At 54.1% G+C, this 27,339-nt stretch overlaps 1 protein-coding gene across 6 annotated transcripts in view; it reads left to right on the top strand.

Annotated features, from left to right (window-relative positions):
- Positions 1–7,582: 7,582 nt before the first annotated feature.
- Positions 7,583–27,339, top strand: part of AHDC1 (AT-hook DNA binding motif containing 1) — a 63,407-nt gene continuing 43,650 nt past the window's right edge. For 4 of the 6 annotated variants that reach the window (XM_011357702.2, XM_023529198.1, XM_023529199.1 and 1 more), the window contains exons 1-2: positions 7,647–8,040; positions 8,272–8,369. The gene's annotated coding sequence lies outside the window, so the exon portion shown is untranslated. Of the gene's footprint in view, positions 7,613–7,646; positions 8,041–8,271; positions 8,370–27,339 lie in introns of those variants that run through there. The other 2 variants (XM_011357703.2, XM_023529203.1) reach the window with 2 other exon arrangements.

Here is a 27,339-nt window from a genome sequence, read left to right as displayed (position 1 = left end):
GCTCACCCCCTCTCTGAATCATGTGTCTGTTTATTGATTTTGTAAATAAGAAAAATGATAATATGAATCCTTGAGTCAAGAAAATCCCTTCCTTTGGTCGGGATGGTGGTCAGTGGGAAGTGAGTGGGGCTGCTTTGGCTGCTGGGAAGAGGGGAACGTGAGAGAAGTACCCTAATGCCTACTGAGCACGAGGCACCCAAGGGGTGTTTTAGGACACCCCAAAATGATGCTCTTCCCCATGTGAGTTTAGGATGAGTTGAGAGATGAATACAGAAGACAGGCAACTGGAGATCAAAATGTCCCCTTCATTACTGATGTCCTCTTAGTCTGTGTGCAGTGGATTGCTAAGTCTTTATGTGATTTCAGTTTGTCACAACAACTGGGGGCTCCTATTGGCATGGAGTAGGGAGGGATTGGAGGTGCTGAACAACCTGCCATGCACCTGTGCAATGAGGAATTGTCCCACTCCCAGCTTCCCCTTTGAGAAACTCTGGCAGCAGGTGTGCCTCCATGTGGAAACAAGAGGAAGAGAGAAAAAGAGTTCTCACCTCTCCCATCAGGAAATTGTTGACCCCCTGACTTACTAAGGGGGTGGATGGGGAAAGAGGCTGGGAGCTAGGAATCACTGCTGCAATTGGCAAACAATTACTATGTATTAACTCTATGAAGGGCCCTTTGCTAGGCAGGACCCCAGCAACAAAACATGAACAAGACCAATCCCTGTCCTGGAGGAGTTCACAGTCATTGCTGGAGAGAAATAATAGTAATGTCTGCCGAATGCCACATGTATTTACATCTATTAATAATCCAGTCCTGAGTTTGGTTCTATGATTAGCCACCATTCGCAGATGAGGAAACAGGCTCAGGGGTCACATGGATATATGTGACAAAGCTGGGATTTGAACCCAGGTTTCACAACAAGACCCATGATTTTTCTACCAGACCTCACTACCTCTGGGCTTTGGGAAGAGATCCTATCTACCCCAGATAGATGATTGGAAGATCCTTCTCCCTTGACAAATTGATAGAAAGATTCCTTGGAAACTCTCCTAAGTTGCATGACCTAAAGGAAAGGGGGCAAGGTGGCCAATATGGATTGAGAATTTCCCATGCTGGGATCTGCTGAGTGAGAGCAATAAGATGGAGAGAGGCCAAGTGGATGCTTACAGATATGGTCACAGAATTGGGAGCCTTAGCTCTGCACATTCAAACTCTCAGGGACCAAGACTTCCTGAGGGCCATTATCTCTGGCCGACCAAACTCATAGGATTCTGATATATAAGCCAGAGGTCCAGGGTTTCCATCTGCCACGGGGTAAGCAGAGAAGAGCACAGTTCTAGAGCTGTACTGCCTGGTGTGAACCTTGCCTCCACCGCTCGCGAGCCGTGTGATTCTGTCCAAGTTATTAATTTCTCCAAGCCTCAATTTCCTTATCTATGAAATGGCAATAAAATGCTCAAAACATGTTAGCTCTCTGTCACCACCTTTTACAAATTATTTACTCTATGCCAGGTATCCTGCTAAGTGCATGCTGCCATTTAATTCTCACAGAACCCTATGAGGAGAAGGCTATTGTATCTTCACTTGACTAATAGGGAAACTGAAGTACAGTGAAGTAAATAGGTTATAGAACCTAAGTGGCAGAGCAGGAGCTTGAACCAGGTCCTCTGATTCCAAAATCAGTGCTCTTACTCTCTATAGCCTTTTCCTGGGACCAAAATGATTTTATCTGCCTGATGGGATTCTTCCTGGTACCTAGACACCCACCCACTAAGTTTACATGAAGGCCCAGCAGGGCAGTGAACCACCTGGAACTCACTGGGCCCTCGCTGCTCAGCAGAGACCAGAGCTGCCTGAGCTTGGAATCACTGTATCTACTGCTTCCCTGTCCCTCCCTCTGGTGCAGCTGAATAAATTCTCCTTTGCACCCCCTTTTCTGTGCATCCTTCTGTTCCCTTCAGATAGAGCACAATGCAATTGATTAGGCCTCTGTTTTCTCAATTTCAATCACATCCCCGCCCTGCTTCCTTGAGATTACAGGCGGGTCACCTTGATTGCGGTTTCCACTGTTCACAAAACCCTTCAGTCGTTTACAAAACCATCTCTCGCCTCATTCACTCCCCCACCTGGCTCTTCTCCTCTGTGATGTGTAGATTTTACTGACTTAAGACTCAGAGGGCAATTTTATTTCCAAGTTCATAGTAGGGGAGGAAGACACCTAATTGACTAATGCTAGATGCTTCACATGCATCATCTAATATGATCCTCCCGAGACAGTGCAAAAGTGTGATTATTCCGTTTTATAAAAGAGGAAACAAAGATTCTGAGAGCCTTCGACACTTACACAAGGTCAAATAGCTGGATAGGAGAGTCAGGATTTGAACCCAGGTTTATGTGACTCAAAGTCTCATGCATCCCACCATGTCACATTCCCTTAGTTGATGGAGCAGCATGGGAAAGTATAATACTAACCCAAAGCAGATATGGGTCTGGGGTAGCCCCATATGTGCTGAAGTTTGTATTTGTAAAATAACCAAGTCATTTATTAATTTCACATTTACTGATGTTTCCTGTAAGCTGGTCCTGCCCAGGAGGCAGAATAGTAAACAATTACAATACTTAGGGGCAAAGGTCAGTCTGAAGGCCAAGGAAGATTTCTTGGAGGATGTAAAAGAAGAGTCTGCCTGATGAAGCAGCCAGAGGGCGATACCATTTTCCACTGAGGAACAAGCACGTGCAAAGGCCCAGAGGTATGGTAGAGCAAAGCTAAGTCAGGCAAGTGCAACCAATTATGTATGGGAGGGTTGAGAGTGCAGATAAGGCGTGGAAGAAGGTTGGAAGGTCAGAGGCAAGAGTTAGGAGTGTCGGAAAACCAAGGGACAAGGCTCATGAATTGTGGAGAAAACTCAGATATCTGGGGGGCCTAGGACCTACTGAGGGGTAGTCTCTCTTGGATACCACCACACACACACACACACACACACACACACACACACACACACACAAACCTCCCGCGCGCGCAATGGTCTTGCAGTGATGTCCACACACCATCTAGTGGTGATTCTCAGTACTACATTTAAAACTGCAGCAGGAACGTTTCTTCTGGGATACGTACGTGTAGGTAGGTCCCTTCATAATTTTCCCATCCCATAGAACGGGAGATACAGTAGTTCCTGCTCTCAGAGCTCACAGTAATGGTGATGAGGGTAAAGTGGACAGACATAGGCAGAAAATATGAGTGAATAGGGGAGGGTCCTAACTCAGTCGACAGAGGAAAATCTGGAAGCCTTCTCAGTGGAAATTTTGCTTTATTGGAGACTTCCAAAAAGAGTAAAAGTGCTTGATAAAGAAGAAAGAGAAGGGCATTCCATAGAGTTAAGTGACCTCAGAGGCAGAAAATGGGACCATTCAGGTAGTTACAATTAGGTAGGTGTGACCGGAGTGAAAAATTGGATAGAGGGGAGTCAGTGGCTAAAGATAAAGATGGTGAGTCTTTATCTTTAGGTAGGTGTGGGTCTTGTCTGCCATGCACTCAGGCTAGGAGTCTAAGCTTTAGACCATGCAAAGCACTGAAGGGTTTTAGCAGGGGAATAACAAAGTCAGATTCACTTTCTAGAAGTAACTCTCTGGTCAAAGAAGAATGGGAAGGGGAGAGGTAAGAGAGGGTTACCTCTCTTGGATACGAAAAACCACACCAGGACACATAGCTTTGAGTAGGCCTGTGAACCAGATACATGATGATACCTGCAGAAATGTCGGTGGAATCCCAGGCTGAGCACCCAAAGATAAACAAACATGCTGATTTACACTCAGACACATAATTCAGGTCCATGAGTCGACAGGAAACCAAAGACACGCATTCACTCCCAGGCACAGACTGACAGAACCACAGTCACCCTGATGGATACAGGAATTCTCTCTCTCTCTCTCTCTCTCTCTCCCTCTCTCTCACACACACACACACACACACACACACACACACACACACACACACACACACACACACACACACACTGTGGCTGTCAAGGGCCCTGCCCTGCCCCCCTCTGTCTCCCCCGGGTCCCTCACCACCTCCGGCAGGAACAAAGCTGACCTTTGCCCTCTGGCCTCTGGCCTCTCCTCCCACGCCCCCTGCCCAGAGGGAGGAGCTGTTTGAAGTCTGGGCTGCAGCTGGGGTTTCCTGTTGCCTGAAGGAATGTGGGAGGACTTGCAGGGAGCGGGGAGCGAAGAGGGGCCTGCACAGGAGGAGGGATAATGGGGCCCGGGGGCCTTAGTTCCCACTGTACCACAATGAAGTGGGGCTTTCTGCTTCCATGATCTCTTGGGCTCCAGCTCTGGGCTGTTCTCATCCAGAGGAGGGGAAAACCAAGGCCATAATGGCTCTAGTCCAATGGACCTCTTGTTCCTGGATCTGTAGCTCAGTGGCTTAGGATAGGTCCTCAACCTCTTTTGGCCTCAGTTTCCCCTTCTGTGGATTAGGAAGAACCCCTTTCTAGCAATCCTGAGGGAGCTCCAAGAGTGGGGCTAGCCCCAGAACTGTAGTCAGAGAGGCAGCGCCCATCTCTACTTAAGGCTCACTTCACTCTGTCATTAGCCCCAGGGGCCTGGCTCCAGGCTGCTGCAACCTCTCAGTTATTGTCATTATTATTATATGACTCAATAATCCCTCAGCATGCCTTTGCCAGGTTTCAAAGTGCTTTCACATCCATGTGCTCAGTAAGTCTTCTCAATGGCCATGCCTGTAACACAGGGAAGGAACTGATTACTCCTCTATATTGTACATATGGAAACTGAGGCCCATAGAGGTTAAGGATGCACAATAAAAGCCGCATCAGAACCAGCTCTGTCTGGCTCCTATCTCGCAAGCCTCTAAGCCCTAAAGCCCTGAAACTTTATCTCTAGACTCTCACCTTTATTTTCTAGAGTCTTAGCTGTACCACTTTCTGCTTATATTGAAACAAAAGTGGTTGGAGTGAGCTGAGCCCAGAAAAGGATAATGCAGGCTCTTCCAGAACCTGGGTCCCCTCCTTCAAGACTGCTTTCTCCCGGAGTTTATGGGCTACCTGCCCAGGCTGTAGTAACACCCACACTATGTTTAAGGACTGGGTAGCTAACCCTAACCATTTTAGAAGAGGCTGCTGAGGCAGTCATGAAGAGTAGACACTAGGTGGCAGCAGCAGCCCACAGAAAGACTCAGCTTGAGTTTGTCTGGGGAGACAGTACCCCACTCAACAGAATTTGGAGAGGCTCCAAGAGAAAGACCAGCCCCCAGAAGACTTGGAAACCCTGTAATGCTGAGTCTAAAGTGATGCTCAACACCTTGGTGGTTAATAGCACCCTCCCTCTTTGGGGTAGGAGGGGCATGCTTAGAAAACCTTACCTATTTTCTATTCTCCTTTCATTCATGGAGCCATGGACCCTGCTAACTGCCCTCTGCACCTCACCACTCAATCTCTCTCTTCCTATGCCTTTCTCAAACTCGTCTCCATCCCTATCCACCTTGGGCTCCCCAACTCCCTGAAGCCATCCAGTATTACTCCACCCAATTCCCTCCCAAAACTTGGTAAAAACTGGGTGGGGTCTTCATGCCCCAGGGCAGAACTTAAAGGGTAAGAATGGCGGGAGGTTAAAAGCACTAAAGAACGGGAACCTGGGCCTCTACTTCCTTCCCCAATGTTACATCTCTCCCATGAGGGACCAGCTAGGGCAAGATACTAAAGACTCGCCTATTTGTGATAACTTTCGATTCAGACTTTGTTGCTGCAAACGGCCCCTAAAGACTTTAACCAATACTTTCCTTAAGATCTGACCTTATAATACTTCCCATTCAATTAATAAATCTTCAAACTCAAGACTTGCCTGCAAGAAGAAGGTGGTCCCAAAAGGGGGCATCTCCAACTGGTCATGCCAGCCCCATGATGCCAGATCAATAGGTGTATCATTTAGAGCCCTAGACCTCTTTCACTGCTGCTGCCCCCTTCCCCCACAAAAGGCCAATAGAGAGTGCTCCCCAGATCCCCTCTTTTGCCTTCTGGGAGTTCCAGACTGTCCTAGAAGAGGTGCTTGGGAGCGGTGGAGGTGTAGGGAAAGTGGTGACAGGGAGCTGCATTTGGCAAAGTGTTACTACCTGCCTTTGTCACATGCTAGCCTTCACCCTACATCACCCCACAGGGCCAAAGGAGAAGTCAGAAACAGGTGGGCCAGGGACAAAAGCAGTGCTGGTGGAACTTCAGACATGGAGCAAGACAGACAAAGCCAACAGACACAGGCAAAGAAATGTCAGACACACAGACGAAGTGAGACTAGCGCAGGACCAGTCAGGGCTGGTGTTGGTGGACGCTGAGGACAGGACAGCAATAATGCATTATTCATCTCTGTGTCCTCTGTGAGCCCTACGTACCTCAGTTAACATTTGTTGAATTGAAATGCCAAGAGAGGACACACAGATGCTGGAAGAGAAGATGAGACAGCAGCTTGAGGAGTCACGACTCCCTGCATAGCCTGGAGGTTAGGCAGACCTAGTCCGAATGGGCTCTATCACTTCCCAACTGGGGGACCTGGGCCTCAGTGCCCTTCTCTTTGGGGAAATGCTAACAGTACCATTTGACCAGGTCTTTGCAGGATTCAAGAGCCCTGTGGTGTCCAGTAAATGACAGTAGCAGCAGTTCTCTGGCTGTTCAGCTACCTCCTCTTGGTAAGCAGGCCCTGGCAGTGCACATTCCCATCTGTGGGGATGGGCCAGGCAGGGGGCCCAGAGCTAGGGGCTGGATAACAGATGTGACCTGAAGAGGAGGTAGGTGAAAGTGCTGAGCCCAGCCCCCTGGCCACAGCAGGAGCTTTGAACTGTTGAATTGGAATCTTGCTTCCTAACACAATGAAATGCTCAGTCGAATTCAGGGTATGCGTGTGTGTGTGTGTGTGTGTGTGTGTGTGTGTGTGCGCGCGCGCGCGCGCGCGCGCGCGCAGGCTATCTGTGCATTATCCAGGACGTTCGTGCCCTCGCTACCCTTGAACTTCTAGGAAAACTAGGAGTTGCGGGGATGGGGGGTGCTAAATCCAGAGCTCAGAGCTTGAGACAGGGTCACTGCGTGCGGAGGAGGCGCTGATGCGGCTGCAAGGTTTCTGTAGCAGTCCTTTCGCATAAGCCTTTGCACTTTACTCAATGAGACACTTTTTCAGAAAGGGAGAATGTCCCCAAATTTAGAGAGCCGATCCTACCCTTTTTTTCTCCTATTTAATTGGGACGCCCGAGAAAGTCGCAGGTCCTTTGGCATTTAATCCCTTGATTCCCTATTCGATTTTCATTCCATTCTCAGACCCCGCCCCTTCGCTCCCACCCGGAACCTCCGTTCGAGCTAGAGCCCCCCGCAGGGGACAAGGAACGTGGGAAATGTTCCCAATCCTTGGGGAAAACCAGCACCCCTTGGAAAACGAGAACGTGCCCCGCCTGAGGGGCCCTGGAGCAGGGTCCCCGCGGGCTCCCGGCCGCGCCGTCGGAGCAGCGGGAGAGGCCCCGCCCGCTCCGCGCGCCGAGCGGCCAGCTCCAGAACTACAAGTCCCGGCGTGCCGCGCGCGCGCTCCCCCCTGGGGTTCCGGATGGTGAGCGGCGAAGGTAAGGCGAGCTCGCAGAGGCAGCGGCGGCGGCGGCGGAGACGGAGAGAGGCAGGCAGGCAGGGCGAGGGCGAGAGACGGAGGGAGGGAGCGAGCGAGGCAGACCAGACAGACAGACAGGCGGGCGGGCGGGCAGAGCGAGCCACCCGCCAGGCTGCGCTCAGCCCCGCTCGCAGCCGAGAGAGCAGAAGGCAGGAGGAGGGAGGGGAGGAGGGGGAGGGAGGGAGAGGGAATCCAGCTACCACCACCCAAAGCCAGCGTCTGCTTTCTGTCCTCATTTCCTTTTCCCACCCAGCTCTGAGAGCAGAGAAAGGCAGAGAGAGCGAGAGATAGAGACAGTCAGAGAGACAGACAGACAGCCAGAGAGCGAGAGGGAGGAGGGCGGAGGAGGAGGAGCAGGAGGACTACGCGGGGCGCGTTCCCTCCCAGGTTTGCAATTGGGGAGGTGGGGGCGGGGGTGTCCAGGGCTGTGAGAGTGTGTGCGCGGTTGGGGGATCGAGGGGGGCGCAGAGAGCAAAAGAGTGATTGAGGTGGGGGGGCGCCGCGGGAGCGGGGGGCCGTGTCCAGCGGAGTTAGCGGCGGAGAATGTGAGCCGAGGCGCGAGCCATGCTGTCAGCAACAGCGGGCGGCTCAGAGCTCCTTCACGACTCCTCTCCCCAGTACCCGGGCGCCCGCGTCGCTGCCGCCGCCGGAAAACAGACGACCCCCAAAGCCCCTTGCCTGGCTCGGACCCACGGAGCCGGCAGCCCAGCACTCCGGTGAGTGGCGCCTCCTCCCCAGCCCTAGACCCCCGCTGGGGACCGGCTGGCCGGGCTCTTTTGTGCAGCGCGCCAGGGGGGGCCCTGCGCCCCCTCCGCGCGCCCCGGTCCGGTCCGCCGGACCCCGTGGCTGCGGTGCCCGCGGTGCGATCGGTCTTTGTTTCCACCGGGGCCCGCGGCTCGGCTGGGCTCGGCTCGAAGCCTGGCAGGCAGCGCCGGGAAGGGGGAGGGGGAGGTGGACGAGAAGGGGGGGCGGGGAGGGGGGGTTCTCGGGTTTCCTGGCCGCCCCGCGGCTCCCCCGGCTCGGGGGCGAGGTGCGCGCCCGGCGCTGCCGGGCGCCCCCTCCTCCTTCCCCCTCCCTCCGTCTTTGGATTTAAAACTGCAATTTGCTCTCCAGCTTGCTGAGAATGTGGTGGGGGGGGGGAATGAAGGGGGGAACCGTGGGAGCGGAGAACAAGGCTGGATTTTAGGAACGGCGCTGGGAAAGGGGGAGACTGCGGAGGGAGGAGCCCCTCCCCTCCAACCCCCAAATCCCAAGGTTCCGCTGGTGCCCTGGGAGTTGAGGGGCGGGGACCTAATGACCTGGAGGGGGTGTGGGGCGGAGGAGGGATTTGGGGGCGGCCAGGGCCGGAGGGGTTGGGCCGCGTGCCCGGTTACCTGGCGAACAAAGTCGGCTCACTTTTGCATAAATAAATAAATAATCGCCTATCAATGCGTTTCCTCTGGGGCTCTGATTGAATCTGCCCCCTCTATATCCCCAGGGGGTGGGGTGCTGAGTGACAGCTGTCAGCCCCCTGGGCCGGTAGCTGGGGGTGAATTGCTGAATCCCTTTGCTTTCTGGCTGAGGGCGCCTTCTCCTGCTGGGTCCTGGTCCCCGGGCAGAGCCAGAGGGGCAGGGGGCTGGCTCTGACTCTAGGAAATAACCTTGTTTCCTGTTCTACAGGAAAAGGGACAGCAACCCAGAGTTTGGGGGCTGGGGATGAGGACTGACAGGAGCTGGAGGGGTTCCCCAGCAGCCTGACCCCCCAGCCTCCTGCTAGGCGAAGGGGCCAGCTGAGGGAGGAAGGATGTGGGCCTTGCTGGCCGGAGGCGGGAGCTGGGGCTGTCCCTGAGGCGGGCAGCGGGCACAGAGAGGGAGGAGGGAAAGAGAAGCGGGGGCGGGAATTCTCTACCGCAGACCCTGGGGGCCAGGGCCAGATGTGGAGGGGTGGGGAGTTCCCCCTCCCTTCTAGCTTGGGGGCCCTGAGGCTGGGCTGGGATGGGGCTGAGCCTGGTGCCCTCGGTTCTGCACCAGTGCCTGACTGGCAGGGCCAGCTGAATTTGGGCCCAGGCATCACCCTGGGAGGCAGGGCTGGGCTGCACCAGTCTGGTCCCTGAACACAAGGAGGGACCCTTGGGGGGGGCTGTGCCTGTCTGGCTGGGCAGGCGTTTCCCGCCGGACCAGTTGGTGTCAGGCGGGACTTGGCCCCAGCTCCCTGGGCAGAGCTCAGGGTGTGAGGACAAGCTTTGCCTCCGGGTCAGGGTGGCCACATTTTGTCCACTGCTGCCTCCAGCGGGGCGGGGGCATGTACCCAGGCCTGGGCAGAGTCCTGCCAGGAGCATTTGGGGTGTTTCTATTGTTGGCTTGTTCCTGTTCCTTGTGGCCCAGTTGTGTAGCTGTGTGAGCTGGGGCTGTAAGTGAAAGATTACCAGTCTGTCCACCCTCCCACCCTCCCACCCCCGCTTTGAGGGGGGAGGCTGGGTTGTGGTGGTGAGTTGTGGGGGGACCCCCCAGGTGGCATATGCATGCTGCTTGCTGTCTTTCTCCTTTGAGCAGATGTATATTTATTTTTATAGTAATGGAAAATCAAACTGGATAGTAAGTTGAATTCATTTTTTCTCCTGTGTCAATAGTTGGAATAACCCCCAGAGACTGGTGAACTTCTTGCCCCAGAGCTCTCACCCATCAGAGGTTGCAAAGATCAGTGAGGGCATGAGCTTTGGGGGACCAGTGAGCACCAGTCCAAACCAGTACTCTTGTCCTTCTTGGACTGGCACTGGAACAGGTGCCCAGGTGAGCAGACATTGCCCCCTCCCCAGGCATCCCCCCACACCCCAGGATGTAATCTGGCCTCTCAGCTACCTTCTTGGTCAATGCCTAAACTGTGCCCAAACCCTCAGGGACAATCTCCGGGTGGGCTCTCTCCCCCTGCCTGGGCTCCCGGGCCACGTGCTGATATTTATTTTCTGTAGTAAAATCCATTTTTAATGCCGTTACTTTTGAAATAATATAGAGAGAAACAAATGTGATGTGTTTAAGTTGCCCTCTGTGAGTTTTTAATGTGATCTATGGCTGAGGTAGTGATGGAAGGAGCTGTTGGGCTTGGAGAAATTTGGTGTCATAAAGAAAAAGAGCTTGCAGTTTATTATGGTTGCTGGGCTGGGGGGCCTGGAACAGGGTTTTGGGGGCAAGGAGCCCCAATTCTCCAGGTGCTGTGGTTGTACAGTATAGCTTCCCAGTTTGGGGGTATGAGGGTTCCAGGATTATTTCGCATTGCTCCCCAGCTTCTGAGGGGCCCTTTGGTGAGGGAACTTAGGAGTTGGGGGCTTTGTTCCCCCATTCCACCTGCTTAGATCTTGGATCTTGGCAGGGAGTCTTCTGGAACCCCCTGCAGAGTTAAGTAGAGGGAGGCTTATGGTAGGGAGGTTGGATTTGGATCCTAAAAGAGATTAAGGGATGGGATCGCCATCTAATTGTTGTGGCTTGAGGGGGCAAACTGTCCCTGGCAGAGGCCAGGGGACATTTTTTGTGGGGGGGTACTGCTCTGGACTGGACTGGCAGAGCCCCAGAGGGACCCCACTTGTTCTCAAATGAGTCTAGAGCACTGACTTTGGCCATTCCCTCCTCTTTCCTCTTTTTGTCATTGGCCGGGGTCTTCCTTCAGGCAAACCAGATCTCCCTAATTCCCCCCCTCCCCGCCCCCACCATCACACCACTCTCAGGTCAACTTATTTATCTATCTATCTATCTATCTATCTATCTATCTATCTATTTATTTATTTATATTTTTGTTTATAGAATACAGAGCTCCATGTCTCATGCCAGCCACCCAAGACCAGAAGGTGCCATGCCATCTTACCAGATGCCCAGGCACTTCTGGTTTGGTTGAGTGAGGTCAAACAGACTCACTATTATGGGATGGAGCTCTGTCTCTGGGTCCCCTGGGTCTTGGGACTGAGCCTGGCTGGGGAAGCCAGGATGGGGTGGAGCCAGCGACTGCAGGAGGGAGCAAGGGTAACATTGTTGCTAAAGTCAGCAGATGGGCCCCCCAGGGAGAGAGCTGGGCGAGAATGGGGGGAGGTGGGGAGGGAGAGACCCAGACAGCCACATGTGAGGTGCAGAGAGGGAAAGATGGTGACAGAAGACAGTGATGAGGGGGTGAGAGAAAGCAGGCAAGGAGAAAAGCCAGAATTACAGCCCTTGGAGGTGGGGTCCAGGTGACCGAGAAGGCCTAGGCATGTGCTAGTCCCCATTGCCACAACCCAAAATGAGCCGACACTGAGGGCTTCTCACCCAAGATCAAATGCTGGGATTGTTTTTGGAGGAGAGACAAGCAAATGTCTCTGGGAAGAGGGAGAAGGACAGGTGGGAGAGAGAGTGAGGGAAAGAGAGAAAGATTCCCACAGGAGGAGGGAGGATGGGGAGGCAGGGAGATTCCAGGGGTCACTTGACTCATGCTCCTGCCCCAGGGCAGTGTCTCCCCTCTGCTTTCTCCAGATGTCTGGGGACTGAGCAGAGCTTTTCTTTGGACCTGGGGGCGGGGCCTGAGGCAGGTTCAGCGCCCCACAGGTTGTGGGTGCTTTATGCCAGGAGGCACTGGGGTTTAAAAGTGGGGAACGTTAGGGTTCCAGAGATGCCAGGGGTATCATGCAGTTGAAACCCCCTTCCTTGTTTGACAGGAGGAAACCAAGTCTACAGAGGGGAGCCACTTGCCCAGGGTCACAGACACTTGGCAGGGCCTGGCTTGGGACCCAGGCCCTTTGCACTCCACCTCTCTGTAGCTAGAGAATTGGAACAGCTGCAGGGGGCCTCCTGGGCACAGAGGGGGCGGGGACCTGGGGAGAGGAGCAGGCAGGCACCCTTGTGGCCAGAGCCCCCCCAGGGGAGGGGGAGGCGCCGCTGCTGCCGGGAGAGAGAGAAGGAGGGAGGGGAGAGAGGAGGGGAAACAGTGAGTCAGGCTTCCAAGAGCTGAAGATGAGAGAGCCAGCGCTGAGAGGGAGAGGGCAGGGAGGGCTGCTCAGAAGTGAGGAGAGGGAGGGGGCCCAGCCAGGGGCAAAGAGAGCTCTGAAGGGGAGAGCCAGCCCCCAGTCCTGGCCCAGTGGTAGGGCTATGCAGAGGGTGCCACCAGTATGAACTTTGCCCATGGTAGGTCAGGATGGAGCCAGATTCTGCCCCTGCAGTGTCTTATTTCTTTTCCTATCCCTCGTTTGTGATCCCACCCCAGGGTCTCAGGAGGAATGACTGTGTCCTCCCAACCCTTCCTCAGTTTCTTCATTTACTGTGGGATTTGGACCACGAGCTATGCTTAGAGAGGGATTGGGGGACACAGCATCCTGGGAGGGTGTTGAGGGATGCTGTCTCCTGTTGCTCGCTTTGTGCTGGGGGCACTGTTGGAGCTGCCACTGGTGCAGGGTAGGGTGTAGGATCTTGGGATAGGCTCTCTGTTGAACTCTCTGAGTTACTGGGTGGGGGAGTGGGGGTGGCTAGCCATGAGTTCTGGGGTACACTCTGTGTGTGTGTGTGTGTGTGAGAGAGAGAGAGAGAGAGAGAGAGAATATGAATGTGGTAGTCCAGTGATGGCAGATGGTCTACCCGGGGCCTCTCAGGATAGCTAGTGCCTAGACAGGGCCAAGGTCCCCACGTGTCCAGAACCACCTTCCACTTGGGGAGGGGGGTTGATACCCATTTGATCCCCCAATATCCCTATGGGTCAGAAGCTCTAGGGAAGCTAGGAGGTGGGAACATCTCCTGTGGGAACTGGCAAGAATTGTACGGCCCCTCAAGACTGGAGCTGGGACCAGAACTGGAGAGATCCCCAGGGACTTCCTGGAAGAGAAGAGGGGAGGAGGCCCCCTCCCCCCACTGGACAGCCCCTCTGTCACCCAAGGCCTGGCATCCCCCTGCCCCTCCCTCCTGGATCCCAGCATCTCTTCCATATCGTCTAAGGAATAAGGAAGGTGGGCACTGAGGATTCCTCTCTTGTAAGGCCTGGCTTTAGGGGGGAATGGCGAAGTGAGAGTAAAGTGAGACCCCCTGTCTCCTCCCTTACACATATACACAAACTCAGCTGCAGTGAGGCCCTGCTTTCTCTCTTCTTTCTGCTCTGGGGTCCTTGGCCTGAGAGCCCAGGGGAGGGGCCGCTTCTGCAGCTGGCTGGCCCCGAACTCCCAGCTCAGCCCAGCTGCTACTGAAGCTTCCAGAAGCTGCAGCTCCGCACCCCCTCCCCACCTCCTGAGCCAGGAGAGGCCTTTGCTGACCTGGGGGAGGGTGCTTTGGGGAGCAAGTGGGCACTCTTAGAAGGACTAGCACAGACAACCAGACAGATGGGTGGTAGAACAGATGGACAGAGACACCCACACACAGGCAAACGGAGAGAGACAGACAGATGGACCAGGACAGAGAGAGACGGACAGACAGAGGTGCTGGCAGAGAGAGGAGGAGTCAGAAAAATGGAAGGGCCTGGGGAGAGAAACAGAGAGACAGAGACTTGGAGACAGGGCAATCTAAGAAGGATGACCAGATGAGTGAGAAGGGAGAAGGAAAGAGACGGAGGAGAGAGTGAGAGACAGGAAGAGATAAAGAAAGGGGGAAACCCAGGCAGAGAGAAAGAGAGACTTGAGGCTGCAAACCACAAACAGGGATTTGATGAGAATCTGGAAGGTGTTTTCTCCTGCTTCCCTCCCCAAACCCCCAGGCCAGCCAAGTCTCCATTCCTTCCACCCCCGGCTCAGTTTCCAGCTGCTAAAGAGGTCAGAGAGGAGAGTCAGAGAGTGAGAGAGAGAAGCAGCCCTGAGACCCTCTCCTCCCTGCTCTTTTTTTTGTAGGGGAGGGAGTTGCTGAGGGCTGCTCTCCCGGCCCTTACCCCTGCTCGCACATGTACTTACCTCTGGGCTCTTGGAAAGCAGCACCCAACACCACTCACTGGGTATATGTTTCCGTGTATAAATGCACCCCCGTACTCATACCTGTCCACAGAGGCCTTGCCCCCCCCCCCACATTTTGTGACACAAATCTCCACTCTCACTTACTTCAAATCTCAGAAACATAACTAGTGAACATGTACCTGTGCTTCATTACCCACACAGGCAATGACACACAGGCCTCGCCAGGGGCGTCTCAGCATACATACTGTGGCAGTTAACACCAGGGCAGAGAGAGGGCTCTTTCTCTGGAGATGGAGATCAGGGTTCCCAGGGAGAGTGGCATCGGGGGTAGGGCCGGGGTTGGTATGGGCCCTCACTGTGACCCACCCAGCTGGCAGGGTTGGGTGGCAAGGGGCCCTCAGTTGATGGGAGCCCTCTTGGGAAGGTGCAGGGCTGGGCCTGGATACAAATAAATTAGCTAGTGGGTTGGGTGGTGTGAAAGAGCTGAGAGTTGGTGAGGGGACATGTGTGCACGGATAAGCACGCACACATATGTACAGGTATAAGGGGTGGCAAGTGTCTGTTATGGTGTGCGTGAGAAAGACTGAGCACAAGTGAGATGGGACATGGGTGTGACAGGGAGATCCAAGGTGTGTGGAGTATGTAGGTGTATGTGTGATAGCTACTTGTCAGGTATGTATGTAGGGACGCATGTATATGTGGTAGGTGTGTGTGACTGAATCTGTTTTTGCAGAGTGTGGGGTGTGTAATGAGTGTATGCGAAGGTACAGAGCCCTGGGGATGAGCTGCATGTGTGTGCGGGTGCGGTGTTATATGGATATGAAGGTGTGTGTGGTATTAGTGTGTAAGTGTAGGCAGTGTGCATATGTGAGGGGGTAGCTGCCTTTGTGAGGCTGTGAGCATGCAGCCTAGGTTGGAGGGCTGTTTTCCAAGGCCAGAATGCTGCTTGAACAGAGGCCATCAGCGCAAACACATGCGAAGGGGCTCCAAGGCTCACAGTTGGGCACTGACCCACACAGCCGCACAAGGACAGACAGACCCGCCCCTGTCCTCCCTCTTCCTCTCTCCTGGCGTCAGTGGTTTTCAAAGGAGCCTCCATGAGGACTGTTTGCTGTGTAGTTTCCCCCACTCCCAGCCCGTGCCTTTTCAAACAGTGATGCCCTCCAGGCAGCTTTGTGGAGGCTTCTGCCTCGGCCATCTGAAGGCAGATGGGTGGGCTAGGATCCGCTGCCACCCCCTGGGAGTGAGGAGGTGGCTGCTCCTTGTGCCTGGGCACAGGCTGAAACAGATGGACTGCCTGTCTTGACACCCCTGCATGGGGTCTGGAGGTGGGCAGGCACCCCCATAGAGGGGTTCTAGCGGGCAGCCCCCAGTTGGGCTCCTGAGCAAAGGCTAGGATTCTGCCCTTTATTTCCCCAGGGGGGACACCCCCTCACCCTGTAATCCCATCACCTGTCTGGGCACAAGGACCTAACTATAGCCCCTACCACCTTCTAAATACATAAAACTGCTCCCTATATGCTTACAGCTCCAACACCCCTAAATATAAAACTTCCACCTACAAACACACAGCCCCAGTACTTCCACAAACACACAATTATTCCACAAACACCTTCCTGACATCCAAAAGCCCCAAATACACACACAGCCCCAACATACCCATAAACACAATCACCTCATGCCTACCCACGTAGACATTTGCAACCCTAGTACCTAACCAAAACCTACATTTTTATGACCCCCCAATATACCCTGAAATACACACACACTCACACACAGCTTCTACCACATTCTCAAACGTCAACTCCCTTTTCATCTCCAATACTTCCCCAGATATAATCAGGACCCCGCTACAGCCCTAACACTTTCCACATATGCAGACTCTCTGAGTCCCAGCACCTCACCAGGACACAGACTCTCCCTTCAGCCCCAGCACGCTCCCCAGCTGCAGCCTAGGACCTCCCCCCAAAAATCAGTCCAGCCCCCTACACCTTTCCAAACACACAACTACCCCCACACACATACACATAGGCACACTGCCTCAGCACTGACCCAAATGAGAACACTCCCTGTAGTCATGCCATTTACCCCAAACACAGACATAGCTTCAGTTCTAGTATATATCTAAACAGATAACCTCTCTCCAGTTTCTGGTACTTCCCCCCGCACACACACTCCCAGACCTAACACCTCAAAAAAGCAGGCCTCTGGACATCCCAACAAGCTCTAGCTCCAGTATCCTCAGCCATCTGAGGGCCCAGGGACAGCCCCCACACCTTTCCAAACACCAGCCTGCACTTACGCACACATACAGCCTCAGCTCAGTCACAACCCTGCACCCATTCACCCCTTAGAACTCGTGAGCCGCTAGCTCTTCCCTGCTCTCCCTGTACCCCCACCTCGCTCTGTCACATACCCCGCCTCAATTTGTCTGCAGCCCTCACTCCCACCATCACACATTCCGGCACACCCTTCTTCCCCAGCACTCTCAATCACAGCTCCCCAACCCACCTTGTTCTCCCCAGACCCCCGCCCAGACAGCCTCAGCCTTGCACACACACACTTGCTCACTCTTGTGTGCTCTCTCTCTTTCCCTGCTGCCCAGTCCTCCCCCACTTCCCAGCCCCTCCTGTGCCTGGGGAGGCAACTCCACCCCCTTCACTGCCCCAGGCCTTTCATTCCTGGATTGTGAGGCTGTACATCTGGTTCAAAGCTGCCCCACCCAAGACCCTATGCTCCAGGCACCCTGGCCTGGGCTTTGGGGGTTTGGGGCCTCTTTGGGGGCTCTTGGCACCCAGTCACCCTGGTTTCTCAGCCAAGAACTCTGAGTACCCAGCTCTACCCAGGCTCTGGCATGTATGGGGGCACAAGAGGATTTACCCCCAGCCTGTATTTTCTCAGGTCCTTGCCAAATACCCCCTGCCTCCTTGGCTCACCTGAGAGGGACATTGGGCCATGGACTTCAGGGAAAGAGTTGGGAAGGTGCTGGCTCGATGTGCTTCCCCACTCTGACCACCCCCCTCCCCAGAACTGAGCTTGGGGCTTGGTCTCCCTGGGAGTCAGTTCCGACAGTGAAGGTTACTTTACTAGATGCATGATTTTAAACGGAATCTCCACCATCTGTTCCACCCCCTAATTACAGATGCACAGAATCCGCCTCAGAGGGCAGCATGAGGGGAGTGATTTAGAGGCTGAGCTGCTTCTGCCCGCATTAGGGCTGGGGAGATTGGGGGGGACTCTGGGTGTTGCGCACAGCCCCCCAATCCCATCTCTTTCACAGTAGCCCCTCGTGCCTCATCTTTTGCTCAGAGAAGGCTCCTAGAAAGGTTCCCCTGATCCCCAAGACCTGAAAGATGAAGCAACTGCATTGCTGAGGGAGGGGTCCCTGAGACATCCCGTGTCCCAGGCCCCAAGTCCTGGGATGCAGACTCCATTAGAGCCTTGAAAAATTCAGTGGATCGATCTCCTGCCTGCCTCTTGTGCCCTGGGGAGCCACAGGCGCTAGCCTGGCCCAGCTGTCTGCCCACTCCAGGGGCAGCAGGGATTGGTGAGGTAGGGAGGGGAGTCACAGTGAGGTGAGAACAACCAGGTTCTGGCAGCAGAGGCCATAGGCAGGCATGCCAAGATCTACCAGGTGTATTTGCACACATAGCCATGTTGGTGCAACTAGCATGCCTGACCCCAGCCTGAGCTATGATTTGTAGGGCTGGACCATCACCAGGGGCCAGAGGGGTGGGCCAGGGCCTGGACCTCATAGGGTTCTGAGGGATACTGGGCTACACCCTCAAAGAAGAATGGGTCCTCCTTTGCCCCATGGGCACCAGGGACCTGGGCCCCAGCCTGCTTGGTGGCAGCAGCGGCTGGCACACTGCAGTAGACGCTGGAGCATTCACTGCGGGGAGAAAGGGAGCGAGGTTGAGCTGGAGGAATTTTAAAGATTGCTGCAGGCAGGAGGGTCTCTGGAACCCTGTGGAGTGGGCAGTCATGCAGAAGTAATCCTATCGCAGCCTGCCTGGAGGAGTGGAGAGGACAGGCAGGGGGCGGGAGAGGAAGGATGGGCCGGGCCCTGCCCCTCTCCCACCTCAGCCCCTGCCCCAGCCAGCTGTGGAAGGAGCCAGGGACCCTAGGGGCCTTCCTCGAGGAGGCACCTTGTCTTCTTCATTCCACTATGGCATGTGTCCCCTGGAGGGGCAGTGCTGCAGCTGTTGCTCAGCTGCGAGCTCTGGGTTTTATAAATAATGCAGCTCGGAGGTGGGGGCCAACTCAGCCCCCGGTCACCTTGGGTCACTCAGTGTGGTTTCTCCAGCTGGCAGCCCTCCGGCAGAGCCCCCTCCCTTTCAGCCTACTCTTCCTCTTTTGCTGTGTGAGCTTGGGTCAGAGGCCCAACCTCTCTGGGCTGGGCCAGGGGCAAAGGAGTGTGGAAGAACCCAGAAACCCCTGTCATTTTGTCCCACCTCCTGGCCCTCACAGGTTAACTGGCAGCTGGCTCAGCGAATCCAGGCTGGAGAGGGTTGGACTGCTCGACAGGGCCCTCACCCATTCCGCCCCTCCATTTTGCAGATGGAGTAACCAAGTCCAAAGAGGGAAGGATGGCCAAGGCCAGCCAGCTGATGAACCCTTCTTTTCTGCCCCATTCTGCTGTCACTCAGGCTCTTCTCATCCTCAGCTCAGCTAAGAGCAGGGCCTTGGGGGGGGCGGGGCGGGGGATGTTTGGGAAAGTGGTTGTGGCTGAGAGGTTGCCATGGTGATGCTGCAGGATGCTGAGCTGAAGTGGGGGTCCTACAGGGTCTCTGGGGCCCCCAGCTCCACACCCCTGTGGTCTTCTCCTTCCCATCTCCTGCTCCCCACCCAGATGCCTGTCAGGCAGTTCTGGTGACAGGCTGGGTGGGTGACAGGTGGTGCAGGTGATGGGCTGGGTGGGTGATGAGCTGGGTGGGTGACAGGTGGTGCGGGTGCGAGGCAGGCAGGTGACAAGCTGGGTGGTGACGGGCCCTGCTGATGACAGGCAGGGGGTGTGGTTGGCGAGGATGCTGTCTCCTGGCTGGTGGCCTGTTGCAGCCCCCCACCCTCATGTGTGTGCACACACATAGAGTCTGGGCGCAGAGCTTGGGGCTAAGATACTAATGAGGCTTATTACGTGCGGAGGGGCAGGTGCCCAGGCTCACTAATGAGAGGCCTTTAACGAATAGAGAAGACAGCTGGGGGCTTTGAGGAATTTGGCCGGCCCTCCTGGGCTGAGGCCCTGGGGGTCCCGATCTGGCTGGAGAATGAGCCATCCTCCCCTTCCCCTGGCTACTTGGCTTTATGTTAGTAGTACCCACAGTCGTGACAGCCACTATTGTGCAAGCACTTGCTACACCGTGACCAGCCCTTACATGCATTTTCTCATTTCAACTTAACATTTGTAGGAGAGGGGCACTGGTACCCATTTTATAGATGAGCAATCTGAGGAAGAGAAGGCAAGGGACCTCACATAACAAGTTTCTGGTGCAGCTGGGATTTTAATCCAGGTCTTTCTGTCCTTTCTATTCTTAACCACCTGTAAAACTCAGGTCTTGGTATAGACCCAGACCCTCTCAGAGCCTCACTCTTCCAGAAAATGGATGTATGGCTGAGGGGTAATCATCACAGGCTCTTCAGTTCTGACTTGGGTGCCTTCAAGGACTCCTCCAGGTAGCTGCTGAGGCCTCACCCCATCTGGCCCAGATTCTTTGTGACACCCCTGGACTGGAGAGAGGGCAGGGCTTAGTGCTGAAGGAGCTGAGCTGAAGAGGGGACACCTGGGATATCTGAGCCACTTCCTGCATCTTGCGGTGGGGTAGCTGGGGCCTGGAGAGGAGCGGCAACCGCCCAAGGTCACACACCTCGTGAGCTATAGGGCCCCACAGGGATCCCAGGTCTCCTGGCCTGTTGAAAGGGCAAGGCTAGGTGTGGTACCAGGGCTGGGAGGCTACCTCCTCCTGGGCCCCACCTACCAGCCTAGCTTCTTCCCTGGAGATTGTGAGCCCTCTAGCCCCTGGGAGGGTGCAGGGGGCTGTTGGCTGCCTCTTTAGGGCCATGCCCCCACCCCATTAATCTGAGCTCCTAGTGTCATTTGAGCCCCTCCCTTTGGAACTCATTGGGGTGGAAACTCCCTGGCAACAGCTGATGGATGGGTTAGGGCCTTGACATTGGCCTGGGTCCACAGCATGACCCTGGAGGGACCAGGCTGGTGCTGGGGGGCTTGGAGGGGAATTTAAGGGAGAAGAATTAAGCTCATAAATCTTAGAACATCTCAGTTTTCCTCCTCCTCGACCTTAATCTCTTACCAAACCTGCTCTCCAGCTGTTCATCCAAGGCTGAGGTTGAGGGAGTCCACCTGCCCATTTTCCTCTCCCTCCAACTGATGTTTACTCGCTTCTGAAATTGCACCTCTATGGGGAAGAAAGAGTTCCAGCCACTGCTGTAGGGCAGGATAAAGACCTTGTGTGTCCAGACTACTGGTACTGGATTTGGCCTCTGATTCGTGGTGTTAGGTAGGGCAGAGGGCTTCAGTGCTTCCATTTCCTCAGCCTGGAGTTTGAAATCCTGTCTTGGTACCTGTCTGCTCAGTCAGAAGGAGCACTAAGAACGAGAGGGATTTCACAGCTGCAGGACACATGGCCCTGCCCTCAGAAGCCCCAGTCTGAGAGAAGCTCAGTCTTGGCCTTGGGAGCCCTCAAACCCAGATGTGAGGTCTAGAACCCAGGCTAGGTGTGTGCTGAGGCTTGGGCGGGGAGTAGGTGGTGCTGGGTGGCTGGACTGAGATGGCTTTCTGAAATGAAGCAAAGGCTGAGGCTACAGGGAGGCCAGAGGAAGAGTGGTGGTTTGCCTGGGGGGCTAGGGAGCCATCTTTGGTTGGGAGGGGAAGCCTGGGAGGGTCTAGCTTTCCTATAGGCACAGGCAGCACTAGGCTAGAGTTCTGGGGCCCTCCTGGTTCCCCAGGGAATCTACTGCTGCCTGGCCCTGGGGACCCAGGCGTCCTGGTGGGTGAGGGCGGGTCTACAGCAGGCGCCCTGCCAAACCCTGCAGCCTGCTCACCAGGAATCTTGTTGCTGAGAGATGGAAAATCCCGGCTGGGCCTGCAGCTCATCCCTTCCCTCTGGGGGGAGGAGGGGCCCAGAGATTCCTTCCTGTACCCCCCTCCCTTATGGGGCAGGGCCCTCCTAGGCAGTGGGTGGGGCTGGGGGGCCGGGACAAGCTTCTAAGGCTTGGTCACATGTCCTGGAGCCCAGCCCAGCCTGCAGTGGGCACCCGGGCACTCTGAAGGCAGAATGGGCCTGGTACAGCAGAGCAGGGGTGGGAGTGGGAGCCTGTGCCTGGCCCCGGCCCCACTGGCTCCCCCAGGGTGGAGGGTGAAGAGTTGGTTTTCTCCTTGGACAGGAAGACGAATGATCCCATTATGGGAGCGTGATTTTATTCCACGTGTCACGGAGTCTGAGATTAACTTGCTCACCAGTCTGTGACAAACCCCTCACACCCTCACACTCAACACATACACACGCACAGGCACAGGCACAGAGACACACACATATCCCTGGTCTCACAAACGTACATCCTGCAGACACAGATAAGCATTTTCATACTGTGGCATACGACAATCTCACATACAGAGACACAGCACATACTCACGCTTAGGTACACTGGGATCTAGACCCACAGCCTCAAAAGCACAACATTCCCTCACTCACACTAAGGCCACATGGACCCACCGATACAAGTAGGCCTTCCCAAGGAATACTTGCACCCCTCTTAGACATGCACGGATCAAAGATACACAGTGCCCCATAGACAGAGATACGCTTAGACACACACAGACCCAGACACAGTCATGCAGACAAGCATAGACCAACAGCTACATGCACTGAGACAAAGGCCCAGATACATACAGAGACAAAGACAGGCACAGACACACAGCCGGCAATGCGCACACAAGCACAGGCGTGCACACCCGGACACAGACAAAGACAAATAAATGCCCAGAGGTTTTGCTGTGGACAGATGTAAGGCACACACACATCTGGGCTTCCTCTTCAACCTCCCTGCCTGGGGACATGGTAATCTGGTGCCTGTGGCTCCAGGGAGAGAACTCTGGGGAATCTTCTGCTCGGTCATTGCTTCCCCCACCCTCTAGGCCCAGGGCCAGCCCCCACCTCTGGCACCCGGCCCATGGCCAAAGCCATGGCAGCCACACCCTCAGCACAGCCCTGACGTCTCTTACCTTACCCTCTCCACTGGACACACAGGCAAACCATCTCCTCCTGCGCGTGCTCACAGCAGCCCCCCACGTTCACACACTTAGGATCCTGTTTCTCACTCACATACCATCAGATGTCCCCTTGTTGTCTTTCTCAGTCAAACTCCCCCCAACAGACGTGTACAACTTCCAGCACATACACACAGACCCTTCATGGCAAACACCTCACCTCTTACACGGACCCACACACAGGCTCTCCTTTACATACACCCTTGTCTTCTCACACAGACCTCCGCGTGCACACGTACATGCCCTCCTTCACATACTTCCTCACCTTCTCTCTCTCAGACTAATTCACAAATGCAACACACACACTCCCCCACATACATCCTCAGTGCTTTCTCACATGTGTGCACGCACACACACATACTGAGAGCCTCCCTCACACCATCACTTCTTCTGTCTCTCACAAACACTCCCTCTGCCAAGAGTGTAGCTCTGCTAAAAGCAGCCCTGACAGGATTTGTCACTGCTCTCCACTGTGTCCTTGGCCTTCCTGGCCTCGGTCTCTTCCCTTTCACCTCTAGCGCTGCATACTGTGGCGTTGTCATCTCTCTGTTGAGCCAACAATTATATGTGGAACATTCATCTATTCATTCAACAAGTGTTGATGGAGAATTGGTTTTGTTTTAAGCACTGGAGATACTGCAGTGACTCAGGTCCTTCCCTCATAGAGCTCTCAATTTTGTGACTGGTTTGTTTATTGCTTGTCTTGTCTGACTAGATTGTAAAATAACCTTTGATTATTGGATGTTGAGGAATATGTAGGGATTCACAAGAGGAAAACTATGGGAAGGGTGTTCCAGGCAGAGGGAACAGCATATGTAAAGCTTAGAAGTGAATCAAACTATTATACGTTGAGAAAACGGGGTGATGTTCAGAGACTAGAAGGGAAGCTGCAAAGAGGGCATAAGCCAGATGCCACAACCTTAGATGCCATGCTCAGAGGTTTGGATTTTGTCCAGTGGGCCACAAGGAGTCATGGGAAGTCTTTAGTGACAGGACAGGGTGGGGAGAGACTGGAGGCAGGGAGGCTAGTTGAGAGGCTTGAGTAGTACAGGTGGAAGATGGTGGTGGTCTGACCTGGAAGAGGCAAGTGGGGTGGAGGGCAGAATCATTTAAAATCCAGGACCAGAGGAATTCCAGTTCCAGAGCTGTGACCCTAGAAAGTCACACAGAGTCTTTGAGCTGTGTCCATCACATGAGGACGGGACAGTGCAGGAGCCATGCTTACGGTAAATGCTTAATAAATGATAGCCATATTGTCAGCTATCAGTAGGACACGCACGGGGGACATCAGATGAGATTTACTGAGCACCTACTGAGTGCTGATTACTGTGGCAGGTGCTAGGCCCAGAGGCGTGGCATTTGTGGCTTTGGGAAGCTCACGTACGTGATAACCACAGCTCACTTAGCGTAGGGGTGGAGGCAAAGCATCCTGGGAGGTTAAAGGAGGATGAGGCAGCACCTGTCAGGGCTCTGGGTAGCTCACAGAAGAGCAGGCATCCAAAGAGGCTAGTCGAACTTGGGCAGGCAGAGGCTGGGGAAGGAGCTTCAGATAGAGGGAACTATGTGAACAGGAGTCTGAGGGCAAGTCAAGAAGTCTTTTATGGAATACAAGAAAGAGGGAGTTGTGGGATGGGATCGTGGAGGTGAGGTCTTGGTGGCCTTGGTGGGTCGGCATGGAGCTGAGCTGTACTCTAGAAGTCCCATGTTTTGGTAGTGACATGGAATGTGCCCGTTAGAGATTCTGCTCCAGGTTCTGCCACTATGCCACTGGATGATGGCAAACAAATGTCTTGCCCTCCGTGGCCTCAGTTTTCCCATCTGTGCAATGAGGCAGTCAGTCTTGTATAGATGGGAATTGGGTAGCATGTCCTAGGGACTGGTCTAGCTGACTTTGTTGGGCATCTTCTGGCCTGGGATTTGGGGCCTCAGCAGTGCTATCTTTCTGAGAATTCTGAGGAAGAGAAAGGAGCAAAGAGAGGGGTTCCCCCAGAGACAGATTTTGGGTGCTCCAAATAAGGGACCAAGAGCTCAGCATAGAAGGGAGAGCTCTTTTCCAGGATCTGATTCCAAGCCCCGGAGGGGACCCAGAAGAGAAGGCAAAGGCTCCTCTTCCCTCCTACCCTGACCTGTGTGGTGGTAGATGTGGGCCATGTACCCTCCTGGCCTAAAGGGTGTCAGGGCCCTTCCTGCTCACTGACCCAGGAGCAGGGTTGGGTTCAGGAATGTGACTCAGGACTTGGAGTCCCATGGGGTAAGGAGTCAGGAGTCCAATCATAGGGTGGGAGAGCCAGGCGAATGCCCATGGGTAGCTGGGTTCTGCCACTGATATTTGGGGTTGCCAGGAGTTGTGGTATAAGGCAGGTTCTAGTGACCTCCTAGCTGCCCTGGATCCTGGCTGCAAGGAACCCTTTAAGCATCTCACCTGTGAGGTGGGGCTGGTAGAGAATTAATTTCCTGTGCTATTTTAATTTCGCTGTATTTAATTTGCTGTTTATTTTAATTAATTAACGACGGGTAATGGTCTATGGTAGCTTGCTGCCGCTGGCTCCTCTTTCTTTTTGGAGGGGTGGAAGGCCAGGCCAGGTGATTGCTGAGTTAGCTGTGGAGGAGACGGAAGGCCTTGGGGTCATGCCTCTACCCCTTTACCCCTCTCAACCCAAGAGTCTTCTCTACCCTCCCTGGTTCTCTTCCAAAGGGGCCCTCTCTTCCCCCCTCAATACTTCTCCCTCTTATTCCTCCCTTCCCTGCCCACCTCTGCTTCAGGGCCTCAGATGCAGTAACTTGATGAAGAGAGGCCTGACATAGGCCCCTGCCTACCCCCTAGTAATAAGTATTTTAATGTCAGTTAAAGGACAGGGAGCTTGGCTTGCAACCTAACTGTTGCTTAGGGGGCTGTTGGGGGGGACTTTTAAAGTGGGGGTCAGTTTTAATGGCAGCCCCCTTCCTCACCCCAGTGCCCAAACAACACATTTTGTTGTCAGGTCTGTAAGACACTACCATGACCAGGCACCTGTGAACACATCCATGGGCATGACTTCAGTTATTAGTTATTCTTTAGAACAGACATACAGGGTAGATTATCGCCGCCGCCCCCCCCCCCCCCCCCCCCCCCCCCCGCCACAGATGAGGAAGCGAGGCTCAGAGAGGCTAAGTGACTTGTCCAAGGTCACATTGCAAGAAGAGAAGCAAGGCTTGACTTTTGGCTATAATCTATATGGAATGAGTTAACAGTTAGAGGGGATTAGGGAAGGGGGATTAGGTGGAAAGACTGATGGGGCCAGGAAATGGGGTCCTCTGGCTCTGGAGGATGTGGGGGGAGGAGTGGGCCCCTGCCACATGGGGCTTTCCCACAAGGAGATGTGAGGTCTCTGCCACCTGTTTCCATTTCCCTGTGTGTCTTCAGTTGTCTATTTGAAACTAAGGCTTGCTTTGTCACTTGCACTGTACCCTACGAGGGGGACCTTTCTGTGGCTAGGTGGAACCCTACTTGGATTTATTTAACAAACACTTACATAGCATTTACCATGTCCCAGTAGCCATCTAAATTTATAAAGAGATATCCATTTAATCATCATAGCGGCACTATTATTATCATCCTTATTTTACATATTGGACTGTTGAGGCTTAGGTTAAGCCTTGTGACTTGCCCAAGGTCACACAGCCAGTACCTGGTGGAGCCAGCCTTTGAACTTGAAACACTGGGATCCAGAGTCCTTGTTCTGAAATACCAGGCTATTCTGCCTCCTTAGAACTCTAAGTGGGAGATGGGCTGGGTTCGTGGGAGATATGATATCTTTGGGGAGCCTTTCGTCAGGTTGAAGGGGAGCTCCAGCTCTGCCTTCACCAACTCCAAGTCTGATTGGGCAGACACAGCCTACAAATCAAGGTCTGCTTTGTGGGGGGAGCAGATGAGTTTCAGAGTGTGCCTGGCTGAGAGGCACAGATCAGCAGTTAGGAAGCCTCTGTGGAGTATGGCCTATGCTGCTACAGTGCTGGCTGGGGTGGGGATGGGGCGGGGACATGGAATGGTTGGCCTCAGACCATGCCCACTGAGAGCTTGCTGTCTAACTGCAAAAACAAGGCAAATGTGTGTGAACAGTTATCAACAATTGTATAAGAGTGGGAGAAAAACATCACAAAACGTGATGCAGTTCAAAGAGTTTGGGCTTTGAATCCTGTGTGACCTAGTTACTTGACTCTTCTCTGAGCCTCAGTTTCCTCATCTGTCAAGGGGAAATAATGTGACACTGATTCCATAGGGTTTTGTGGAGCTCCAGTAAGATAAAATGTGAAGGGTTTGAGCTCTGGAGCAGGGGCTCAGTGAGCATCCTTCCAGATGCTAAGGTCCAACCTCTGGAGAAAGAAAAAGTTTTGCTCTGGGTGTTGGCATTGGAGCAGAGCCGCATGGGAATAATGAAGATGAGGAGGCCAGTGAGAGTCTCAGCTTTAGAGTCAGACTGCTTGGGTTTAAATCTTAACCATCAAAAAAAAAAAATCTTAGCCATGACAAGTCAGTTACCCTCTCTGGGCCTTGATTTCCTT

The sequence above is a fragment of the Pteropus vampyrus genome, unplaced genomic scaffold, assembly GCF_000151845.1.
Source record: "Pteropus vampyrus isolate Shadow unplaced genomic scaffold, Pvam_2.0 Scaffold36, whole genome shotgun sequence".
In the NCBI taxonomy this organism is placed as follows: domain Eukaryota; kingdom Metazoa; phylum Chordata; class Mammalia; order Chiroptera; family Pteropodidae; genus Pteropus; species Pteropus vampyrus.
Note: the sequence above shows the minus strand (reverse complement) of the source record. Positions and strands in the feature narration are given on the sequence as shown.